A 9,042-nucleotide genomic window follows, 5' to 3' on the forward strand; every position below is an offset into this window, starting at 1 on the left:
CACACTGTGTCTGTTGCAGGCACTCAACAAAGTCTTTCTTCCTTCCTTCCTTCTTGAGAAGCCAGCCGTGAAAACAAAACCAAAACAAACGTCAAACCTCTTTACAATATCAGTATATATGTCAATCACTTTATGTGTATTCACTTTTTGTGTTTAAAAACCTTAAATTTGAGTTATAAACACATTTCAGACTTTGAAAGCAGAAAGATAATTACCAACATTACAGTAGTAACACAATTTTCGTCAAACATAGAGGTGCTGCATTTGAAGTCTGGCAACTATCTCTCACTTTTGTGTGTGTTTTTTCATGGCGTTTTGTGCCGACTGGTTGGTGGCGTGATTTAATCTGTTTTATCTATTTCAAGCTTAAATCATAGTTATAGAAGCTTTATGGGTGATGTCTACCCTTCCAACCTACGCGTGTGTTGAACATGGGGACCCCGGAAGAACGGTCATCGCCGGATAAAATACTGCGCGTCAAAAGTGGATGACATTGCATCAGAACAAAGCGTGTTCGTGTGTCCGCGAGGTGAAGACGACAGTGAAGGAGAATTGTACGTTGGAAACATCGTTTTTGCTCGGGTAAGTACGCATTTTTTATTATTCTGTATTTGGTTGGAACGAGTTCTGGTGTTTATGGGTCAGTAATTCGCTAGACCCCAATCTCGTTTGCTCTGAGAGCCTACGTGAGTTAGTATACTTGTTTGGCGCCCAGTCCACCGTTTCCGCAGAAGTCAGCATCAATTTACGCTGAAGCTAGACCTTGGCTACGATGCTCGCGCTATGGTACACGGCTGCTAATAATTTCACATCACGCAAGGCTCTTTAACACCGGGGCGTTTGTTTGTGTCTCTCAAACAGTGCCTTTGCGGTTGCAGATCGCAGTCGCAATTTCGCGTGAGTGGCACAACGCTGTGATTAGTCCTCCCTCGTGAATACCCGCGGTATACCAAGAAATAACATGAACAGGAGGTTCCCTGGAAGTGCATGTGAAAACGCGTACACGTGATTCCATGGCTGGCGTCTCGTAGGTGTTGTGAAATCTCTCTCCCCCCCCCCCCCACCCCCCCACCCCACGAATTCCGTGCAGTGCGCTTCGCAGCTATTGCGCTCGCGAGACCGGCGACCGTACGCCTCGCGGTCTTCGGGCCGCGATATGTGTGCTGTTCTCGTGAAGCTCGACAACAGCGAAATTGCCGTACTCGCTCGCCAACGCGCCCCGACAGCGTACGCGTCGACCGGGTGCTGACGGAGTTGTGCTGGAAGAAAAGCAGTCAAGAGATGAGGGCGCACGAGGTGTAGTTAAACATGAGAATTTACAAAGTGCAAGGTGGAGAAAATAGTATGCAAGGGCCGGAAACGGTGAGAGAGTTCGGGCCGCGCGCCAGCGAGCGAGTGCGGTAATTTACGTTGCCGAGCTTCACGAGTCCGGCACGAATATGACGACGCCCGTCTGAGAGTTCATAGAGGTATAGAATTCACATACGTGCAAATTGAAGGTGAAATGCGCGCATGTGGCTTCGCAGGGAGTTAGCATAGTCTCGGGGTAGTGGGGGAAATTTCACAACGCCTACGAGGCGCCTGCCGATTCTGTCAGAGTAGCTCTCGGGAAGTCTGGGGCTTGATATCAGAGGCATATGTATTGTTTAAATTAGTGCAGAAAATTGAGCCAATTCGCAAGTTCTCATTTTCGCAAAACCGCAGGCCATACAGAGACTAACAATAAAGCTGTAGGCACTCACTCAACTCGATTTATATTGGAGAATTGAACGTGCAGATACAAGTCAGACATTGAAATGGAGGAGCCTCAACTATCACACACCAGTTCCAATTGAAAGCAAGGGATACAGATGAGCTGCTAGCATGCGTTCCATGCAAATTAGCTCAGTAGCTAGCTTTGCATAAATCATGCATACCCCACTCACAGTACCTGCGGGTCTAATAAATACATTCTTACTGTGACCTAAATTTCACTTGGGGTGTTCCGGGAATGTTCTTATTAGTGCCTTGGAGGTTATTGTCTTTAAACGATTAAAAATCTACTTGATGTAAGCATTCGTGCTTTGTGTGTGCTCTTCTTGTATTTCAACAAGTGTCAGCACACTCACAGATTATGCACCTGCAGGTGCTGCTGCTGGCTGTCCTGGGTCAGCTGCCTTCCAGTCCAGTTTCAAAGGCTTTGCCAGGGCCTCCCTTGCCCAACCGACACTGCACCTGCTGTACCCAAGTACTGCCTGGCCTTTCGTTGGTGCTCCGTACGCTTTGCCGCCAGGAATGGTCATTCATCCATCATCTGGCCGCTTGGACCACCCGTTCAGAAGTCAGCGCATTTGCTCGACACATCGGTCCAGGCACTGCTGCCATATCGGTGCACCCACCGATTATGTGCTTTCAGGTTAGTTATTGCATGTTGTGGAACTTGCCATGATGTATACCTGTTAGCAGTGCTGTGGCCTCTGATTATTTGAAACATTTTCATGAAGCAGTGCTGTGCGTATGGAGCGTGTCACTGCTTAGCAGAGATATTGAAGAGAATCTGGGGCTGACGACTAAAGGGCAAGAAGAGAAATTGAACTGACTTTGAAGCAAGTATTCGTATGTAATCAAGCCAAGCAAACATTTAGGATCTTTCGATATGGTTTTAAACTTGCAATACAAACTGGTCTACTTCAGATCATACTGGTAATAATCATACTATACCGAAAAGTACATCCCGCAGTCTGTAGAATTCTGACAGCGCTTTTTTCGCAGTCTCTCATGACAGGCACTATTCTCAATGGTTGGAAGATAGTCGAGGTAGCACCAGTCTTTAAATCAGGAGACGGTACTTCACCATTACATTTCCCTAACAAGCACCATATGCAAGGTCAGGAAACATTTCATCCACTCTCAGGTCGCTAATTATTTATAAAATCACAATATCACATGCGAGTATCACCACGGTTTTCACAAGGGTTACTTGAGAAACACAACTTTTAGGATTTGTTCACGATCTACATTGATCCATTGACACAGGCTTACAAACTGCGGTAGTTTTCCTCGATTTTTTTAAAGCATTCAATCGCATTGCACACCACAGACTACTTCTCAAACGTCACCCTAATGTCCTCACTTGAGCAAAAGATTTTCATTCTTCTCAAATGCAGTTTACTTCTAATAACTATATACTTCTTTTGCTCGTGCCACTTTGTTGTCCCCCCAGGCAGGTTGCTTGATCTATCTTCCATATTGCATATCCTCCCATGTAGGTCTATTTGCAGATGATGTTGTAATTTATCACCCAATTTCTTTCAACTACTACCGTCAATGCTTTCAATCTGATCTTAACACAATTAACTCCTGGTGCTGTAAATGGCTAATGTCGCTTATCTCTAAAACAAAGTGCATGACTTTAACGGTGGCAAGTCTCGGATTGTAAATACTTACTTCATTAACAACAGCCTGATTACCTCTTGAGACAAAGGTGTTTTGGTAGGCCGGTAGGGGAGGGGGGATTGCATGGTGGATTTCAAAAGGTACATCGATTGGGAAAATAAGACGTGTGATTAATATTTTCATTTGCACTCCAAAACTCGCTTTATTTCATATGTTTAACCCAGTGCCGTGGCTAGGGTGGTGTGCTGTGGAGGCGAATGTCGGTTAGATACCGCTTGGTGTAGCCGCTTTTCAGATGGAGGCAACACGTAAAGACGCCCGTGTTTGGAGATTTCGATGCGCACAAAAATACCCAGATGGTCAAAATTAATGCGAAGCCTTCCCCTACAGTGCTCCCCATATCCCAAGTGTAGCTTTGGCGTGTTAAACCACCGTTTTTTTTTTTTCATGTTTTTGGTATAGTACCAGCTGCTGTAGCAGGTGCAACTTAAAGGTAAAATTATACATAATGTTTCCAAGAGCTAAATATAAAGGCCATATTGAAGTGCGTTTATGGGTCTATCTCATAGCAGTAGTGAAAGGTTATATGCTCTGGTGGAGGTTAAGAACGCCAATGGCTCATGTGGTGTAGTCCAGTGTTTGACGGAATGCCGTGTAGGCAGGTAAAAGCATTATTGCAGTGATGAAACGTAGGTCACTGACCAAGTCAAGAAAGCCATTTAACGGTTTGTTGCTTGTTCACGGTGAGCAAAACGAAGCTATATATTGGGCATTACGCGGCGCAATGAGTTTGCATAGATATGGTGCAGATTGCCATCCATTATGTTGATAATGTTGGGCGTCGTCTGAACAATGAGGGACTCGAGCAGTAATCGAGAAGATAGATTGCACTTAGTTGTCAGTAATTTTGTCTTGTTCCAGTCTACCACGTGTCCCGTCCTCTCACGGTGCTCTGCCAGTGGACTTGTTTATAAAGCATGGCCCTTGTTCACTTCGTTCCAGTGCTGCATTAATCTTCTGTGCAGATTGCCCGTTTCGCCAATGTACACTGATTTGCATTCAGCGCATGGAATCTAATAAACAATACCCGGAAGCTTGGAGCGTGAGAGGGGGTCTCTCACGCTGACAATGTCAGGACGCAGCTTGCTAGTGGGCACATGCACAATGTATGCACTGCGTGTCTTGAAAATGTGTGCGAGAGTTTCACCGATGTGTGGGACGTAGGTAATTGCTGCACGTTTTGATGCAGGCGTTGTCCTGAATATAATGCCTAAAGCATTATATTCAGAAAGAAGCGAAGAGGGCGACTAGCAAGAATCCACATTGACATTAGCAGGCAGAAGCGTCCACAAAGCCTGTGTCAAAACGTGCTGCAATTCTCGTCCTACACATCAATCAAACTTTCGCACGCATTTTCAAGAAACACATTGTGCACATCGTGCAGGTGCCCACTAGCAAGCTATGTTCTGACATTGTCAGCGTGAAAGACCCTCTCTCACGCTTCAAGCTTCCAGGTGTTGTTTATGTTTTGAACAAAAAAAGTGCCATTTAAACGTGACACCTCCTTCCTTGCCGATTTCTGATGCCTGATTGTTCAGTTTGGGGGGATACGTTTAGCAGATTGCTCACATGTCTAACCTGTATTTGTGCTTGAGCAGTCAAACGCTGATGTTAGCAGTGAAGTAGGTGAAAATTGTAGTTTGATTGTAGTTGTGTGCAGATTACCTACATTGTGTTAATTCGTAGAAAAGCAAAATTGAGGTAACCCTGCTAACTGTTCCGCATTGCAGCATTTTATTATGCGAACGTTAAGGAGTTCAGCTGCTTGTTAAAGGTGAAATAAACAGTGTTACAAAAAAAAGAGCATCTACTAAACAGAAATATCTTCACAATCGCAGGATTCCAACGGTCCGCCTACCAACTTGTGTCCTGCATCGTTTCTGCTGGCTGGAGCGGTTCATGGAGCATTTTCCAGCTTCTCAAAGTTTGTGGTCAAGCGCTCCTCCAAGTGAAAGATGCCGCAGAGGGATCTTTTGTTTTAATGCCACAATTTCACGTGCTCAGCAGCAAATTTACTCGTAAGGCTTTTTAAATATTCATCACCCAAGAGGGCATGTTACCTTCGTCTTCGGTGGAATGTGTCTGCACTCAGGTTATTTGTGACAGAAACAAGTGGACCACGTCATGAGAGTCATTGAGGCCTTGTTGATTGTGCATGCTTCTGAAATGACATTTTCATTAAGCTGAATACTTTCCACATATTACGTTTTGTGAACAAATTATGGTAAAAGTCATGATTAGTTGTACTACACGGCAGGAAGGAAATGCCAACATACGTTTTAAGCGCCTCTGATATTTCAGATCGTTGGCTGGTGAGCAATAAAACAAAACTGAAATTTTTTTAAAGTAAAATCAAATATTCGTTGTCAGCAGTGCATGACCATAGTAAAAGCTATCTAGTCACCAAATTTAGAATTAGACACGAAATGCCAAGAAAAATAGGGAAATAAACTAGACAGCTGGCTACAATAAGCTAATTCTTAAAATTCCTCAATGTCTATCAAGTGATGATTCAGGCGGGTTAGTTAAGATGTCAGTGGGTTTACACACCCAACTTGCAGGGAAGCACATGAGCTCCCAATATTAACATGTTTTTAGTGAAGACCGTATTCCTTCATTAAGCTGCTTTGCACATTGGTGCCAGTCTGATAAATGTCCTGAATTTTTGTTATGATCAATCTTTCTATGGGAACCATATATTTTTATATGATGTCGCTGTGTATTTCTGAAACTGTATCTAGTCACTAATTCCAATTGGTCGTGGTCAGGTTTTTTCAACTAATTCGTAGCTTTTTTAACAATTATGGTATATTTTGTGTGCCTAAAAGAATGCCTCATTGCATGTTTAGCCTATGTAGTGTTGAAAGCGGACATTTTGCTTCAAAGTGGAATGTCGGGCTAGCAACAAGGTACTTCGCGTGCTGCTCACTTTCATTCATGCCATTATTTTTTATATTATCATTTAAAATTAAAAGCCAACCAATTTGCTGTCGTTTTAATTTTGTCACCTACTTTATACTTTCTTTTTTTTCAACTTTGTGTAAGGATTGACTATCCATATTTTTATGTTACCAAGGCGTTGGACTGGGCTAGCTGGTACATGTTTGAATGGATGAAAAACCATAGGAAAACCCAGGACACAGAAGAGAACGACGGGACAAACTTGTGCCGTCATTCTGTTTTAACTGTTTCCTGTGTTTACCACTGGTTTTTTATGCATTCAAACATTTTTTATGAGTTTGTTGAACAGTGATTAGTTTAGGTGTGTTCAAACAATTGTTGGCTGCGAAGGCTCCCTGTAGCATTTGTATAAGTGCTCTCTGCTTTTTTTTTGAGCCAATACCCCACCACCAGTCTTCATGAGGTGGTCTTTTGTAGAAATAAGTTGAAATAAATATTTGTTTGCATTGCTTTACATGTTTTGAAAGAATTTCTTGTTCATTCTTGTTTCATTCAACCCCGTTTCAGAATCCTGCTTAAGGCATTTCCTCTGTTATTTTTTTTTCAGAACCAGGAAGGGTGCTCATCCTCGGCTCTTGCTGAAGCAGCAGTATCCATACTTCACACGTGAGCTCTGAACACACAGTAATTATGGTATGAAACATTCTACCAGTATAAGCCTGCTTTGTAGACGTCATTGTAGATGTCAAATCTCTTGACAGTGTAGTCCAATGTCTGGTGTAACGGGCAATGTCTACAACTTGTAAAAATTAATTTTGTGGCTATAATGTTTGTGATTATTTTAAAATGCACGTCAACTACTATTTAGAATCGCTGTCTAAATTGGCAGCCATTTTCCTGGTGGATACAGAAAGTGAAAAAGCGCATGTGTAGAGATTTCAGTGCACCTTAAATGTCCCAAATTTGCTTAAGCTAATCCAAAGCCCTCCTTGTGGTGCACTTCATATCCCATGTACAGTTTTGCGTAAAAACAGCTAAAAATTTATGATCAATTTAAACTTATTTTAATGTTTTTAAATGCAAATATTCTCAGTTTAAGCTGCCATATTTAGAGTAAAATATTTTGTAACAATTATATAGCTACCAAAGGTTTACAGAAAAGCTTTTTGCTTTTGGTTGTGCACCTTCTTATCAAAAGAAAAATGTTGTTAAGAAAGGCAGAAGAAACCCAACTATGGAAATTAGCAAACCCTAAAGCTACGGATAGAATGAATGTTTTGTAGAGAATCTTTTGCTGATTTCAGTTCTAGTCGACTCTAAAAAAGTCTATCGACGTAGAATGCTTACCGTGAGGCACCTCGTAATACTAGCCAAAACTAATGGGCCCCGGCTGTTGGCTTTTCATTTGCAACAGTGACAAATGACCCCACATCCACCGGCAGGGACATAATGCAAGGCACCATGTACAAGCTAGCCTCATGATAAAATAATGTTTTCTGAACAATGGCATTACATTTCAACCATGGGCTTCACCAGGGAACTTGTATGCATTGTTCTGTGATGTTTGCAGTTCTTGTTATTGCTATGTGGGGTCATTTAGTCTAAAGGTATGTTTATAAAACTCCAAATACCACCAAACCTTGCAAGTGCTGTACCATATGAATATTTTTCCATAAAGCAAAAAGAATAATGCAAACGAAAATAAATGGCTTGGGTACCCAACTTTTATAAGTAGATTATGAGCCGCAGTACGGAGGGAACTATATTATTAGCCGCATTACGGAGGAAACTATACATTTTGCATTTGGTCTTCCTTGATATTGAACCTTCCTGCTCAGCTCAAGAATAAGGCACTAAACATTGCAGGTAGCTACCTTGATTGCAAGTTTGATGCAATACTAAGAAGCCAAGGGTTTTAAGGTTCAAGGAAGTTTTGTGTGGTTGAAGTGTTGCACACCTAATTGCTTTCACTGCACAGCATGGTTAGGCTCTGCAGTGAATCTCGAAGGATGTGTACTGCAGTTCGGCAAAGTGAACATATAATTGGTTTTTTACGAAGTTTTGGGTAATCAAATACCTCTAAAGTTATAACTGTACTGAGATGTGGCTCCTGACTTCTTAAATTGATGTTTTAACAATCGGTGACACAAGTTCAAGGAAATTATCAGCTGATGTTGAGCTTCAATGGAATGTCTCACAGAACCGAGCTTGGAAAGCACGAATGTTTCATACCATAATCGTGTGTGATATTGTGCAATATGTGGTCTCACACCTGCTGCACCTGTGAACCGAGGATGACGCACCCGTTTTGTACCCCTTTAGGTGGGTGCTTTTGCAGAAGATGCTCCTACAGATTGGGGTGCTAAGTAGCACCCTAGGATACTTTTAGGCGGAAAAGGGTGTTATAAGGCACCTGTCTTCTGGGGTGCTTCACAGAGGGTGCTCCTGCGGCGACAAAATCCAAGCACCCTAAAGGGCGTAAAATATTCAGTTTTTAGGGTGCTCCTGCGGCGACAAGCTGAAGCACCCTTTTGGGCGTAAAAATTTTTAGTGTGTGTCTATGAGGTGATTTGACAGCCGGGTGTGTATGATGTGCTCCATGAGCTTACCGAGGCAGGATGTAAGTGAAATAGGGCGTAGATGTTCGAGTGCGAGAGGTTTGTTCGGCTTTGGAATCAGAACTACCTTGGCATGTTTCCACGACCG

At 42.7% G+C, this 9,042-nt stretch overlaps 1 long non-coding RNA gene across 1 annotated transcript; it reads left to right on the forward strand.

The window, feature by feature from the left end:
* Positions 1–305: 305 nt before the first annotated feature.
* On the forward strand, positions 306–6,850 carry LOC144166979 (uncharacterized). The gene is made up of 3 exons (XR_013321802.1): positions 306–582; positions 2,126–2,395; positions 5,274–6,850. It is a non-coding gene; the product is annotated as an uncharacterized LOC144166979 (long non-coding RNA).
* The last annotated feature ends 2,192 nt before the right edge of the window (positions 6,851–9,042 follow it).

This window comes from Haemaphysalis longicornis, unplaced genomic scaffold (genome assembly GCF_048455015.1).
Source record: "Haemaphysalis longicornis isolate Haplotype H1 unplaced genomic scaffold, Haemaphysalis longicornis Haplotype H1 scaffold_2, whole genome shotgun sequence".
NCBI lineage: Eukaryota > Metazoa > Arthropoda > Arachnida > Ixodida > Ixodidae > Haemaphysalis > Haemaphysalis longicornis.